Source organism: Cherax quadricarinatus, chromosome 47, assembly GCF_038502225.1.
Source record: "Cherax quadricarinatus isolate ZL_2023a chromosome 47, ASM3850222v1, whole genome shotgun sequence".
Lineage (NCBI taxonomy): Eukaryota > Metazoa > Arthropoda > Malacostraca > Decapoda > Parastacidae > Cherax > Cherax quadricarinatus.
The window spans coordinates 937,993-954,760 of record NC_091338.1 but is presented as its reverse complement, the minus strand read 5'-3'; the positions used below and the strand labels follow the sequence as shown (position 1 = coordinate 954,760).

Sequence of the window (16,768 nt, the reverse complement as noted above, 5' to 3'; positions counted from 1 at the left end):
ACAAAATATTACTCTCAATAAGACTCAACTGACACCCATCATGCTGGCTGGCAACACTATACCATAACTCACAAGTCTTGAACTTTCTCTCTGCTCCTTCTATTCCTTCTTGCTGTCATTTCCTCCTTCATGTTCTCCGTGAGTGCAATCTCTCACCTTTTATTTCTTCTCCTCCTCACCTCTTTTTCCTTCTCCACCTACTCATCCTCTTCATCTTTCTCCTCCATCACCACCTTCTTTGTCTCTTCTTCTTCCTCCTCCTCCTCCTCTCCACCCCCCTCCCCACCCCACAATCAGGATGGGCACCGATAAAAATGACTCAAAAATTAGGTTCAGATATTGCGATGTGGCTGTGTTTACCTCATGACAAAATGACGTCACTGGAGCCATTACGCCTCCTCCAACCTTGGTTTTTGCTCATTTAATTAACTTGGCTAAGCCATTAATGGCCATTATTTATACCTGGCCATTTTTGGGGTGTACCTTTAAACGCTGGGCCCAGCGAAAGCCACAGTAATCGTCGTCTTTTGGCTTAATTTGCGGCCATAATGCAGTCAGTGAAGCAGACGAACGTGTGGCAGTGAACGTTCCTACAGAGTCAGAAACGCGAGCTTTTATTTACAATAACGTTTGCTGAGCTCCATCACTGACTTGATAAAGCTCTACATAGCGGGTAAAGATTCCGCAATAAAAGCTTGTTCTTCGAGCAAGTATATCTCTATGTTGTGTGTGATTTGGAGAACAAAATTGGACGACATATTCAAGATGATGTGTAGTAAGGGCATTGCAGATAGTCAACTTGGTGTCTAGCATTTTATTTTTATAGTGTCTAGCCTTGCTAGAGATGGTACACACGAGAACTACCAGACTCCGTACCATCACCCAAAGACAAACCTTAGAAATTAAGACTCATAGCACTCAACCTTTTAAAAAACCTTAGAAAGAGGCGACGACAAGTAGATCCCATTCAAACTTCAAAAATAATGAATGACTTTGACACTTAAATGTGAACAACTATTGGAAGGGCTGAATGAATGCATAATTCGAATGAATGAAGTGAAACTGCGAGGCAGAAGATGATACATGAACGTATGCGAGGCTTTTATGCAAACAAAATTATAGGTGAATGTAATACACCACCAGGTAATGTAGTAAGCAAGAAGACAGTGCAGTCGTTCATGAAGCAGCTGAATAAGCACGTTGCAAGTGTAGGATTCAACGTGTCTTAGTGCAAAGGGTTACCAGAACCTTCTGGGCCTACGTACTCAGTATAAATCTATCCGTCAAGATTGCTGTCAGCCCAAATTGTTTTATATATTCGAAAATGTGATAATTAGTTAGTGAGCAGCATAGTTTGAGAGGGAGAAGAAGTGCGAGATATTGTCTACAACACCTTGCTACTCACTCAACCTACACTAGACCTATGTACACTCTTATGTTCGTTCAGTATATGGAGCAAACTGAAGCGAACAATTTCCTGAAGTTTGCTCAGTGACTGAGTCCCGACATCGAGGGAACCGTAATCAGTAGTAGTCGTAGTAGTAGTAGTAGTAGTAGTAGTAGTAGTAGTAGTAGTAGTAGTAGTAGTAGTAGTAGTAGTAGTAGTAGTATCAGCAGTAGTAGTCGTAGTAGTAGTAGTAGTAGTAGTAGTAGTAGTAGTAGTAGTAGTAGTAGTAGTAGTAGTAGTAGTAGTAGTAGTAGTAGTAGTAGTAGTAGATGCAGAGGGTTGTGATAGTCCCAGGAGAACTGGTAGTGATGAATTAGATACTTGTAGAACACTGGGTAAACGTTTGGGTAACCAGTAACTTCCTCAGTACAATACATTCATGTCTGTGATGTGCTGAGGAAGCCACTGGTCGATGAAGTGTTTCCTCAGTAAAGATATCCAAGTGTTGTACAAGTGTCTAATTCATCTCCCTGTCGGTTCTCTGAACTATTTATCTAGAGAACCAGAAGTAGAACCACGGGTACACACAGTTCTGTCAGTGACAGCGTTACATGAGAAGTTTAAAACAGAAACAGAACTAATTTAGTAGAGGCAGTTGTAGACCGCGTCCTTCATCCAGTTCCAACTCTCATGTAAATTCTGTTATTTTTTCCAGTTATGGTATGGTATACATCCCCCCCTGTTTTCATGCTGGCAGTGGCTGATGAAATTAAAGGAATTGGAGGGAGCCTTCTGCTTTTCTATGCCTTACACGCCAACATAATACTCGACAGTTCTTAATGTAGATAGAATAGAAAGTTCTTCACGGCAGATAGTGTCTGTGTAGCCTTCCAAGTTCTCTACTACCTGTCTTTCCAATATACTCCACTGTATCCCCATGTGCCCCCATGTACCCCCATGTACCTCCATATACCTCCATGTACTTTGTGGTCAATGATCATCTGTAATGCGCCATTTCACCCAACGAACATACGTAGCAATCGTTTCCACCAGCGAATAAACTTTCCTTCAAGCGTTATATTCGGAGGGAATTGCAGTGGTAAAGCCATTTCAATACGTATATATATATATATTTTTTTTTTAATATTGGTATACCACTTTGCTGTATATCCCAGGAACGAGGTTATAACACGCTGCTTTATAACCTGGAAATATTGCTACATATCCCAGGATGCCACCCACACCCAGGTACCTACTTACTCCTAGGTGAACAGGAGCAACAGGTCTAAGGAAACACACCCCGGGTCTCCACCCTCCCCAGGATCGACCGTGGGTCCTTCAGTCCTGAGTCGAACTCGCTATCACTGAGCTTCAAGTCACCTAGATCAGGATCTGGCATCGTCGGTGTGTTCTCTCACTTCAGTTGTTTCCTTAACGCTTTTATACGTATTAAACTCCCACCAACATGTTAAGGATTTTTTTTTTTCGATCTGTTTACGTTGTTGCCTCATAGTCCATGAAGTCTATTTCATTATCAATCCGTTACTGCAGTGATCTGAAATCACCTGTTGCAGGGATTTTGATGTTCTGCCCACTCAACACTAATACATCTTTCATAAAGAGAATATTTGGCAGATGTTTACATTTAGAAGGTTTTTCTATCTTCTTTTTGAATGTCACCCAGTGAGATTTCACCCACTATGATTTCACCCACAAAGATTCCTTCAGTGACGCTAATCGGGAATTTGTTCCACTTATCCACAATTCTATTACAAAAACCAGTGTTTTTCAATATTCTTTCTCAATCTAGTTTTTATCCAACTTGAACCCATTGCTGCGAGGCCTATCTTGGTTTAATGTTGTTAGCTCGTTATTTACATTCCCTGTATTTACTAAGTGGGAAGTGTGACATCATTTGAGTAGCCAGCTAAACTGACTGACCATAGCCTGACTGGCCATAGACCGACTGGCCATGGACTGACTGACCATAGACCGACTGACCATGGACTGACTGACCATAGACCGAGTGGCCATGAATTGAATGACCATAGACTGACTGACCATAGACTGACTGACCAAAGATTGATTGACTATTGACTGACTCACTATGTACCGACTGACCGTGGACTGACTGACCATAGACCGACTGACCATTGACCGACTGACCATAGACTGGCTGACCTCCACCATTTGAGTCTCTACACCACCACCTCCGTGGTGGTGTAGAGGCTCAAATGACCCTCTGAGCCAGACCATCCTCGCCCATCCTTCAGAATGCAGGCACTGTACTTTTCACCTTCAGAGTGCAGGCACTGTTCTTCCCACCTTCAGAGTACAGACACTATCCTTCCCACCTTCAGAGTCCAGACACTATTCTTCCCACCTTCAGAGTGCAGACACTATTCTTCCCACCTTCAGAGTGCAATCATTGTTCTTCCCACCTTCAGAGTGCAGGCCCTTTTCTTCCCACCTTCAGAGTGCAGACACTATTCTTCCCACCTTCAGAGTGCAATCATTGTTCTTCCCACCTTCAGAGTGCAGGCACTGTTCTTCCCACCTTCAGAGTCCAGACACTGTTCTTCCCACAGTCAGAGTGCAGACACTGTTCTTCCCACCGTCAGAGTGCAGGCACTGTTCTTCCCACCGTCAGAGTGCAGACACTGTTCTTCCCACCTTCAGAGTCCAGACACTGTTCTTCCCACCTTCAGAGTGCAATCATTGTTCTTCCCACCTTCAGAGTGCAGGCACTGTTCTTCCCACCTTCAGTGTGCAGACACTGTTCTTCCCACCGTCAGAGTGCAGGCACTGTTCTTCCCACCGTCAGAGTGCAGACATTGTTCTTCCCACCGTCAGAGTGCAGACATTGTTCTTCCCACCGTCAGAGTGCAGACACTGTTCTTCCCACCGTCAGAGTGCAGACACTGTTCTTCCCACCGTCAGAGTGCAGACACTGTTCTTCCCACCGTCAGAGTGCAGACACTGTTCTTCCCACCGTCAGAGTGCAGACACTGTTCTTCCCACCGTCAGAGTTCAATCATTGTTCTTCCCACCTTCAGAGTGCAGGCCCTTTTCTTCCCACCTTCAGAGTGCAGACACTATTCTTCCCACCTTCAGAGTGCAGACACTATTCTTCCCACCTTCAGAGTGCAATCATTGTTCTTCCCACCTTCAGAGTGCAGGCCCTTTTCTTCCCACCTTCAGAGTGCAGACACTATTCTTCCCACCTTCAGAGTGCAATCATTGTTCTTCCCACCTTCAGAGTGCAGGCACTGTTCTTCCCACCTTCAGAGTGCAGGCACTGTTCTTCCCACCTTCAGAGTCCAGACACTGGTCTTCCCACCGTCAGAGTGCAGACACTGTTCTTCCCACCTTCAGAGTGCAGACACTGTTCTTCCCACCGTCAGAGTGCAGGCACTGTTCTTCCCACCTTCAGAGTGCAGGCACTGTTCTTCCCACCTTCAGAGTCCAGACACTGTTCTTCCCACCGTCAGAGTGCAGGCACTGTTCTTCCCACCGTCAGAGTGCAGACACTGTTCTTCCCACCGTCAGAGTGCAGGCAATCTTCTTCCCACCGTCAGAGTGCAGGCACTGTTCTTCCCACCGTCAAAGTGCAGGCACTCTTCTTCCCACCTTCAGAGTGCAGGCACTGTTCTTCCCACCTTCAGAGTCCAGACACTGTTCTTCCCACCGTCAGAGTGCAGGCACTGTTCTTCCCACCGTCAGAGTGCAGACACTGTTCTTCCCACCGTCAGAGTGCAGGCACTCTTCTTCCCACCGTCAGAGTGCAGGCACTCTTCTTCCCACCGTCAGAGTGCAGGCACTCTTCTTCCCACCGTCAGAGTGCAGACACTCTTCTTCCCACCTTCAGAGTGCAGGCACTGTTCTTCCCACCGTCAGAGTGCAGACACTGTTCTTCCCACCGTCAGAGTGCAGACACTGTTCGTCCCACCGTCAGAGTGCAGACACTGTTCTTCCCACCGTCAGAGTGCAGACACTCTTCTTCCCACCTTCAGAGTGCAGACACTGTTCTTCCCACCTTCAGAGTGCAGGCACTCTTCTTCCCACCGTCAGAGTGCAGACACTCTTCTTCCCACCTTCAGAGTGCAGGCACTCTTCTTCCCACCTTCAGAGTGCAGGCACTCTTCTCCCCACCTTCAGAGTGCAGGCACTCTTCTTCCCACCGTCAGAGTGCAGACACTCTTCTTCCCACCGTCAGAGTGCAGGCACTCTTCTTCCCACCTTCAGAGTGCAGGCACTCTTCTTCCCACCTTCAGAGTGCAGGCACTCTTCTCCCCACCTTCACAACTGCAAAACGATGCTGTAGCCCAGTCTGAATCATTCAGACAAAAGTATTAGAAGTGTAGGGGTTCTATCCTACGTCCGCAAATCGTAGTAGTCAGGCTCTCACACATGGTGCAGTTACTTACACACTTAAAGACACTTGAAAATAATTTACACCGAGAGGTGTATGCCTGTCGGTGCATATACACTTAGAATTCCTTTTTAAGGCATTAAAGTATTCTTGACTGGTGACGAACAGGTTAACTGCTGCCTTAATGACCCTCATATAGTCAACTGGCTTTAAACACCATTAACCCATTAACCAAAACCACTTTCAAAGCCACCACTAAGAAGCTACCACATTAACCACAAGACAAAGTTGTCTCATCTTGACCAGGTCGATACCTGAACCCCAGCCAAGATGCCAGCGTCTTTAAGATCACTTTAAGCACATCTTGACGAAGAGCCAACCTCCCCATAGGTCGTTCCCCGGGGGGAGGGAAACAAACCCAAAACTTTATTCCCAGCTGGTGAAATGTCGCGCCCCACCACTGCCTCAATACTGGGAAATCATTATTGTTCCTATATTCACAAGAATTCCTAACTAACTCACAAACAGCGTTACTACGTAAAGAGGAAAGGCCACTCACTCGTCAGCCTCAGTGCCGAAAAGGTCACTCTCTCGCTGCTAGGCTCTGACAACAACAACACGGCACATCTGAGGTTGGCACAGGCTGTTGACATTAGTGGAGAGGACACAGGTTGCTGATCAAGTTTTTATCGGGACAACGTTTCGCTCTGCTTAGAGCTTTATCAAGGCTGGATGAAACTCTATAGAGCTAAATGTAGACACAATAAAAACTTGTTCAGAAACGTCATGTGTTTTCTTAACCTGCTACCATTTCTACAGCTATATAAAACTTCCTGTCTATATATCCCCGGTATACTGGGTTGTCTCAGTATATATACCAGTATATACTATAGTCTGTCTACTCTACCATTCAAGTCAAGGAGAGTTGACTCAGTGACGGATGAATATCATCTGGCATGTAACACTGTGGGAGTCAGGGAAACAGTGGCCTAGTACACTAAGGGAGTCAGGGAAAGGCCTCATAATACTATGGGAGTTAGGAAGATATCTGATAACAATAATATGGGAGTATGGGATATTTTTGATGACACTATGGGAGCTAAAATGGCAGAGGGCCAATTTAAAAGCCTCACTGGATCCCACAAGACATAAAATAAAGTAGATGGGTTTACAGCCTCGTTGAGAGTCCAGTGGCTGATGTTGGACTAGAGGCAACCAAAAAACCCACCCTCCACCCACCTCCACCCACCCTCCACCCACCCCCACCCACCCCCACCCAGCCCCACAACCCTCACCTCCCTGCCTAGAGAAACTATTCACATCTAGGACACACTGGAAAGGAAATTCTTAAAATTTAAAAAAAAAAAAAAACATTAGGGGCCACTAACTTTAACATTTCGAATTTACTGTTGAAAATAATTTCGTATCAGCCTATAAAATTAGTATGGCGCCATTTTCTGTCGTTTTAAAAAGAAAAGCATAATTTTTAGAGGCCTGTCTAGGAAACATTTCGGTCGGTCTTAGACCATTATTAAATCATTATGGCTTGGTAATGGTCCAGGACCGACCGAAACGTCTTCTAGATATTCTCTTCTAGAGTGTGTATGAGTTTTTAAACTGATAAATCAGAAACAGCGACTTTTATAAGACTTAACAAAAATGTCATTTGTTTTCCTCAAAATTCCAATATTTCGATAAGCTGAGAAAATTGTTAGTGACAGTCAGCGGTCCAGTGCACAGCCAGCGGTCCAGTGCACAGCCAGCGGTCCAGTACACAGCCAGCGGTCCAGTGCACAGCCAGCGGTCCAGTGCACAGCCAGCGGTCCAGTACACAGCCAGCGGTCCAGTGCACAGCCAGCGGTCCAGTGCACAGCCAGCGGTCCAGTGCACAGCCAGCGGTCCAGTACACAGCCAGCGGTCCAGTGCACAGCCAGCGGTCCAGTGCACAGCCAGCGGTCCAGTGCACAGCCAGCGGTCCAGTACACAGCCAGCGGTTCAGTGCACAGCCAGCGGTCCAGTGCACAGCCAGCGGTCCAGTGCACAGCCAGCGGTCCAGTGCACAGCCAGCGGTCCAGTACACAGCCAGCGGTCCAGTGCACAGCCAGCGGTCCAGTGCACAGCCAGCGGTCCAGTGCACAGCCAGCGGTCCAGTGCACAGCCAGCGGTCCAGTACACAGCCAGCGGTCCAGTGCACAGCCAGCGGTCCAGTGCACAGCCAGCGGTCCAGTGCACAGCCAGCGGTCCAGTACACAGCCAGCGGTCCAGTGCACAGCCAGCGGTCCAGTGCACAGCCAGCGGTCCAGTGCACAGCCAGCGGTCCAGTACACAGCCAGCGGTCCAGTGCACAGCCAGCGGTCCAGTGCACAGCCAGCGGTCCAGTGCACAGCCAGCGGTCCAGTACACAGCCAGCGGTCCAGTGCACAGCCAGCGGTCCAGTGCACAGCCAGCGGTCCAGTGCACAGCCAGCGGTCCAGCACACAGCCAGCGGTCCAGTGCACAGCCAGCGGTCCAGTGCACAGCCAGCGGACCAGTACACAGCCAGCGGTCCAGTGCACAGCCAGCGGTCCAGTACACAGCCAGCGGTCCAGTACACAGCCAGCGGTGCGGTCCACAGACAGCGGTCCAATGCACAGCCAGCTGTCCAGTGCACAGCCAGCGGTCCAGTGCACAGCCAGCGGTCTAGTGCACAGCCAGCGGTCCAGTGCATAGCCAGCGGTCCAGTGCACAGCTAGCGGTCCAGTACACAGCCAGCGGTCCAGTATAGAGCCAGCGGACCAGTGCACAGCCAGCGGTCGAGTACACAGCCAGCGGTCGAGTACACAGCCAGAGGTCCAGTGCACAGCCAGCGGTCTAGTGCACAGCCAGTGGTCCAGTGCACAGCCAGCGGTCCAGTACACAGCCAGCGGTTCAGTGCACAGCCAGCGGTCTAGTGCACAGCCAGGGGACCAGTGCACAGCCAGCGGTCCAGCACAGAGCCAGTGGACCAGTGCACAGCAAGCGGTCCAGTACACAGCCAGCGGTCGAGTACACAGCCAGCGGTACAGTGCAGAGCCAGCGGTCCAGTGCACAGCCAGCGATACAGTGCACAGCCAGCGGTCCAGTACACAGCCAGCGGTCCAGTGCACAGCCAGCGGTCCAGTACACAGCCAGCTGTTCAGTGCACAGCCAGGGTCTAGCGCACAGCCAGAGGACCAGTGCACAACCAGCGGTCCATTGTGCAACCAGCGGTCCAGTGCACAACCAGCGGTCCATTGCGCAACCAGCGGTCCAGTGCACAACTAGCGGTCCAGTGCACAACCAGCGGTCCAGTGCACAACCAGTTGTCCAGTGCACAACCAGCGGTCCAGTGCACAACCAGCGGTCAAGTGCACAACCAGCGGTCCAGTGCACAACCAGCGGTCCAGTGCACAACCAGCAGTCCAGTGCACAACCAGCGGTCCAGTGCACAACCAGCGGTCCAGTGCACAACCAGCGGTCCAGTGCACAACCAGCGGTCCAGTGCACAACCAGCGGTCCAGTGCACAACCAGCGGTCCAGTGCACAACCAGCGGTCCAGTGCACAACCAGTTGTCCAGTGCACAACCAGCGGTCCAGTGCACAACCAGCGGTCCAGTGCACAACCAGCGGTCCAGTGCACAACCAGCGGTCAAGTGCACAACCAGCGGTCCAGTGCACAACCAGCGGTCCAGTGCACAACCAGCAGTCCAGTGCACAACCAGCGGTCCAGTGCACAACCAACGGTCCAGTGCACAACCAGCGGTCCAGTGCACAACCAGCGGTCCAGTGCACAACCAGCGGTCCAGTGCACAACCAGCGGTCCAGTGCACAACCAGCGGTCCAATGCACAACCAGCGGTCCAGTGCACAACCAGCGGTCCAGTGCACAACCAGCGGTCCAGTGCACAACCAACGGTCCAGTGCACAACCAGCGGTCCAGTGCACAACCAGCGGTCCAGTGCACAACCAACGGTCCAGTGCACAACCAGCGGTCCAGTGCACAACCAGCGGTCCAGTGCACAACCAGCGGTCCAGTGCACAACCAGCGGTCCAGTGCACAACCAACGGTCCAGTGCACAACCAGCGGTCCAGTGCACAACCAGCGGTCCAGTGCACAACCAGCGGTCCAGTGCACAACCAACGGTCCAGTGCACAACCAGCGGTCCAGTGCACAACCAGCGGTCCAGTGCACAACCAACGGTCCAGTGCACAACCAGCGGTCCAGTGCACAACCAGCGGTCCAGTGCACAACCAGCGGTCCAGTGCACAACCAACGGTCCAGTGCACAACCAGCGGTCCAGTGCACAACCAGCGGTCCAGTGCACAACCAACGGTCCAGTGCACAACCAGCGGTCCAGTGCACAACCAGCGGTCCAGTGCACAACCAGCGGTCCAGTGCACAACCAGCGGTCCAGTGCACAACCAGCGGTCCAGTGCACAACCAGTTGTCCAGTGCACAACCAGCGGTCCAGTGCACAACCAGCGGTCCAGTGCACAACCAACGGTCCAGTGCACAACCAGCGGTCCAGTGCACAACCAGCGGTCCAGTGCACAACCAGCGGTCCAGTGCACAACCAGCGGTCCAGTGCACAACCAGCGGTCCAGTGCACAACCAGCGGTCCAGTGCACAACCAGCGGTCCAGTGCACAACCAGCGGTCCAGTGCACAACCAGCGGTCCAGTGCACAACCAGCGGTCCAGTGCACAACCAGCGGTCCAGTGCACAACCAGCGGTCCAGTGCACAACCAGCGGTCCAGTGCTCTATGAACAATTTTTCCAAATCAAGTTTTGTCAAATTATCCGAAGAAAAAAATCAATATATTGTCTTCGCAAAATTATCTAGAAAATTGCAAACAGATAACTTCGCCTGAATGAAAATTTTCCGGGTAAATGATAAGAAAAAACCGTCTCACTATAGAAATTCAAAAATATATATATAAGAGGGACTATAATATAAAATTATTCATTAATGAAAATGCAAAGGTGGAGGTCCAGGGGTTCGACCCCCGAAGACACAATTAAGGAACCACAAACAAACTTACAGAGGTTACAAATGTACCTCCCACAACAACGTAGGGTCAAATGGACCCGTTTCAGGGTACTACTCAGCAATGGTCCAGGGTGGACCAATACGTGGTCCAGTTTTCACTTCTGGTGTTATGGCTACAGATTCATGATTCACTACAGACTGTATTCTCGTGATTCACGTGAAGAGAGTCACAGGTTTGTCTCAATAAGGTTAATTTAAATTACTGGAAAAAAATTCTCTCTACGAATTTTTGGTGTTTATGAAACCTGGTCAAGGTCTCCAGCAGTGTCTGACTGTGTTGGCTGCTTCCACTTGACCATTCTGAACTGCAACACTGTTATGCTGCACTGTTTGCAAAACCTGTAAAACAAGACCTGTTACACAACACCTGTGAAGCAAGACCTGTAACACAACACCTGTAAAACAAGACCTGTAACACAAGACCGTAACGCGGAGACGCACGTGCTCACAGCGACTATTTGAACTAAAATAGTAATAACAATAACAACAACAACAACAACAACAACAACAACAACAACAACAACAACAACAACAACAATAATAATAATAATAATAATAATAATAATAATAATAATAATAATAATAATAATAATAATAATAATAATAGTAATAATAATAATAATAATATATTATTATTATTATTATTATTATTATTATTATTATTATTATTATTATTATTATTATTATTATTATTGTTATTATTATTATTATTATTATAGCCAAAGACTCATGTCTGAGCGCAGTTTTAGCTAATTTGAACCCGAAGGACTTAGAATCTAGCCATAATATATGCATTGTTGTACCTAGATCAGCCACTTAGAAGCGATACGTGGATGACATTTTAGCCACAGTAACCAAAAGTCTTGAAGTGGGTGACATCCTCAGCACTATGAAGACTCTTCAAACCTTGCATTAAGTTCACTCTAGAAAAGCATGACGACTACATACCTTTTCTTGATGTGCTTTTACTCACAATTAATAGAAGACTGTCACTTAAGGTTTACCGAAAATCAACTAACATGACTGATTTATTGAATTTCTTTTACCAACTAAGATAACTGTTATAAGCTTTTTAGAGCTTTCACAATTTCCAGTCCCTGCACTGCCTCATGGAAGAGACCAGATATCTCACACATCCCTTCAGCTTGCTTCACTTTCACCTTCACTTAATACAAGACCAGAGGCAATTTGGGACATGCATCCTCAGCAAGACTGATAAGAACCCAGTTGAAGGAGAACCCCCAGATATGTCGTCCTGGTGGTCAGCAACGTTGCATCTAACGTATCCAACCTCTGTGATAATAAACAGGTTAAAATAGCCACTAACTGTGGCGTGCGATGTGTAGGTTACTATTTATTCGACGTTCGTCACATACCCAGTGGCATGCCCTCTCGACCAGCAAACTGGCAATTCGGAATGTAGCAGTTCTGGAACCCCTCTGATGTGTTAATTGTTCAGTTTAATCAACCGGTACGGCTGGAAAACATTAGGGACGTGTTTCCATGAGACACCTGCTGTCCCTGTTCACCCATCAGTATAAAATGGGTACCTGGGTGTTAGTCGACTGGTGTGGGTCGCATCCTGGGAAAAATCTGAACTAATTTGCCCGAAATGCTCTACATAACAAGAGGCTTTCTGTATAGAAGTACGTGTACTTGTAGAAATAAAGAGCCGGATTGTCAACAAAGGTGATGTGATTCTCTGCCTAGTTGTGAGTCAGACACTCGCTTAAGCTGGTTCAGACTACTCGTACTCTCTCTTGTACTCTAAAGTGTATCCTGCTGTTATGAGTGACTCTTTGCTTTGTCTTATCGTTATACTGATGATTTAACTTTGTATATGCTGTACTTAGTAGCGAAGTAGAGTACAGAAAAACTACCCTCTCTGTGTTTGCCTTCCACTGTATCACTGAGGCACAGAGAGGGACACACCTGCACGACCTGTACCACTAACGCACAGACACACATACCATCAACAACATGTGTGTCAAGCTCCTTGTATCACTGGTGGCACCGACCTCTCCCCCTCTATCCACCCCTCGCTAACGCCCACCCCATCCCTCACGCCCACCCTTCCCTCACGCCCACCCCATCCCTCACGCCCACCCCTCCTTCACGCCCACCCCTCCTTCACGCCCACCTTCTTGACTTCCGAGTGGATGCGTCTGGAAGCAGTTCATCTAAGTTCTAACACGTACTGTGTATCTCCAGCACAACTCCACTATTCTCTCCGGCACATCCCCACTATCCTATCCTGTCTATCCCCAAGGCTGTTGATCACTCACAATTTTGTGGATGACCCACACAGAAAGGTGTATACTCTGATTATTGTCATTATTATTATTAATATTCACCACCTAGCAATTATCCCATGATGACAGGATAATCCAAAACAAGTAAACACACTTGCCATCATTCGTTCAGTAACTGTCTTGCCGGAAATACGGGGATTTTACACTTCAGATTACTCACTCAAGTCCAAAATCCCCCATTCATCCTTCAGAGTACAGACACTATACTTCCCACTTCCAGGACTCAAGTCCGGCTATTATTATTATTATTATTATTATTATTATTATTATTATTATTATTATTATTATTATTATTATTATTATTATTATTATTATTATTATATTAAGAGAACTATAGCTCTGAGTCCATATGATTCATGGAGGAATGATCATGGAGAAGTTTATCTCTCGGTGTATGATATACTCCGTGGTGTATGATATACTCCGTGGTGTATGATATACTCCGTGGTGTATGATATACTCCGTGGTGTATGATATACTCCGTGGTGTATGATATACTCCGTGGTGTATGATATACTCCGTGCACACTGCGTTATCTCTAAGTCTGTATATTTTGAGAAGCGTATCTTTCAGTAAACTTCTATTTATTGAGATGGTATATCGCATGGTATGTACAGTGATAGGTGTATTTCTCAGTTTATATACACTGAGAGGAGTGTCTGTTTCTATATATAGACTGAGATGATTATTCATCGGTGTATACAAATTGAATGGATTATATTTCAGTGTATGCTCACTGAAATGAGAATCTTTAATTTATATGCACAGGGAGGAATATCTCTCAGAGTCTGAGCAGGTGACAGGTGGTGCAGCTGGTAGACAATGAGAGCAAGTGACAGGTGGTACAGCTTATGGACACTGAGTGGGCAGGTGACAGGTGGTACAGCTGGTGGACACTGAGTGGGCAGGTGACAGGTGGTACAGCTGGTGGACACTGAGTGAGCAGGTGACAGGTGGTACAGCTGGTGGACACTGAGTGGGCAGGTGACAGGTGGTACAGCTGGTGGACACTGAGTGGGCATGTGACAGGTGGTACAGCTGGTGGACACTGAGTGGGCAGGTGACAGGTGGTACAGCTGGTGGACACTGAGTGGGCAGGTGACAGGTGGTACAGCTGGTGGACACTGAGTGAGCAGGTGACAGGTGGTACAGCTGGTGGACACTGAGTGGGCAGGTGACAGGTGGTACAGCTGGTGGACACTGAGTGAGCAGGTGACAGGTGGTACAGCTGGTGGACACTGAGTGGGCAGGTGACAGGTGGTACAGCTGGTGGACACTGAGTGGGCATGTGACAGGTGGTACAGCTGGTGGACACTGAGTGGGAAGGTGACAGGTGGTACAGCTGGTGGACACTGAGTGGGCAGGTGACAGGTGGTACAGCTGGTGGACACTGAGTGGGCAGGTGACAGGTGGTACAGCTGGTGGACACTGAGTGGGCAGGTGACAGGTGGTACAGCTGGTGGACACTGAGTGGGCAGGTGACAGGTGGTACAGCTGGTGGACACTGAGTGAGCAGGTGACAGGTGGTACAGCTGGTGGACACTGAGTGGGCAGGTGACAGGTGGTACAGCTGGTGGACGCTGAGTGAGCAGGTGACAGGTGGTACAGCTGGTGGACACTGAGTGGGCATGTGACAGGTGGTACAGCTGGTGGACACTGAGTGGGCAGGTGACAGGTGGTACAGCTGGTGGACACTGAGTGGGCAGGTGACAGGTGGTACAGCTGGTGGACACTGAGTGGGCAGGTGACAGGTGGTACAGCTGGTGGACACTGAGTGGGCAGGTGACAGGTGGTACAGCTGGTGGACACTGAGTGGGCAGGTGACAGGTGGTACAGCTGGTGGACACTGAGTGGGCAGGTGACAGGTGGTACAGCTGGTGGACACTGAGTGGGCAGGTGACAGGTGGTACAGCTGGTGGACACTGAGTGGGCAGGTGACAGGTGGTACAGCTGGTGGACACTGAGTGGGCAGGTGACAGGTGGTACAGCTGGTGGACACTGAGTGGGCAGGTGACAGGTGGTACAGCTGGTGGACACTGAGTGGGCAGGTGACAGGTGGTACAGCTGGTGGACACTGAGTGGGCAGGTGACAGGTGGTACAGCTGGTGGACACTGAGTGGGCAGGTGACAGGTGGTACAGTTGGTGGACACTGAGTGGGCAGGTGACAGGTGGTACAGCTGGTGGACACTGAGTGGGCAGGTGACAGGTGGTACAGCTGGTGGACACTGAGTGGGCAGGTGACAGGTGGTACAGCTGGTGGACACTGAGTGGGCAGGTGACAGGTGGTACAGCTGGTGGACACTGAGTGACACTTCCCTCAAGATAGTGCTCACAACACAAGAATGTTCCTGGTCATCTCTGAATTGACCAACACAGCTCACTCGTCTTCAAGAAAACACACTTCCTCTGCTGAAGATCGTGTCAAATTTTACACGCAAAACAACGAAAATTAGTATGAAGAACTGCGATATATGTGAACGGAGATCATGTACTTACGATTATTGGCTGTGGACGATACGAGGAAAAGACACAACGATAGGTCAGCACACGGAGAACATCGAAGTCCAGAGAGAACACCAGCAAGGGCTCCACGGAGCACTCTGAAGGCTAGCTCGCTCTCACACTCGTCTCACAATACTCCGACAAGTCTGCAACTTTACTCACACTCGCACACACTTTTAACTTAGTCAAGAAGTGAATATTAGTCAACCACGCGTGCGCACTGGCAGCCGTCTTTACCGGCTGCCCAGGCCAATCACCGCCCATCACCTGTGACGCAATAGGTGCAAGAGCCAATAAGCACCGCCGAGGGAAATGATGTAGCTGGGGGCAGTAGCCAATCAAAAAGCATAGAACTCAACAGGTTACGGGAAGATGCTGCCCATAAATAGCACCGGCAGTCCAGGTGCGGAGACAGACGTGAGGCAGAGGTGGTGGAAGGTTGACCTCACACTCTCGCTCCCTCTGGCAACTTCCACTTAACTTACCTTGCATCGCCTAACTGCATATTGCTTCCTACGATCTCCTGATATTAGCCGTTTGGATGTTGCATATATACTTTTATTAAAAATAAAATCTTTCAGGTAACACAATATATATATATATATATATATATATATATATATATATATATATATATATATATATATATATATATATATATATATATATATATATATATATATATATATATATATATATATATATATATATATATATATATATATATATATATATATATATATATATATATATATATATATATATATATATATATATATATATATATATATATATATATATATATATATATATATATATATATATATATATATATATATATATAGGTAGTAGGTTGGTAGACAGCAACCACCCAGGGAGGTACTACTGTCCTGCCAAGTGAGTGTAAAACAAAAGCCTGTAATTATTTTACATGATGGTAGGATTGCTGGTGTCCATTTTTTTGTCTCATAAACATGCAAGGTTTCAGGTACGTCTTACTACTTCTACTTACACTTAGGTCACACTACACATACATGTACAAACATATATATATACACACCCCTCTGGGTTTTCTTCTATTTTCTTTCTAGTTCTTGTTCTTGTTTATTTCCTCTTATCTCCATGGGAAAATGGAACAGAATTCTTCC

The 16,768-nt window shown here is 47.8% G+C and overlaps 1 protein-coding gene across 4 annotated transcripts in view; it reads right to left on the bottom strand.

Moving 5' to 3' along the window:
- The window catches only part of Nos (Nitric oxide synthase), a 192,190-nt gene extending 176,395 nt beyond the window's left edge, over positions 1-15,795 (bottom strand). For all 4 annotated transcript variants that reach the window (XM_070094652.1, XM_070094650.1, XM_070094651.1 and 1 more), the window contains exon 1: positions 15,615-15,795. The gene's annotated coding sequence lies outside the window, so the exon portion shown is untranslated. The remainder of the gene's footprint in view (positions 1-15,614) is intronic.
- Between the last annotated feature and the right edge of the window lie 973 nt (positions 15,796-16,768).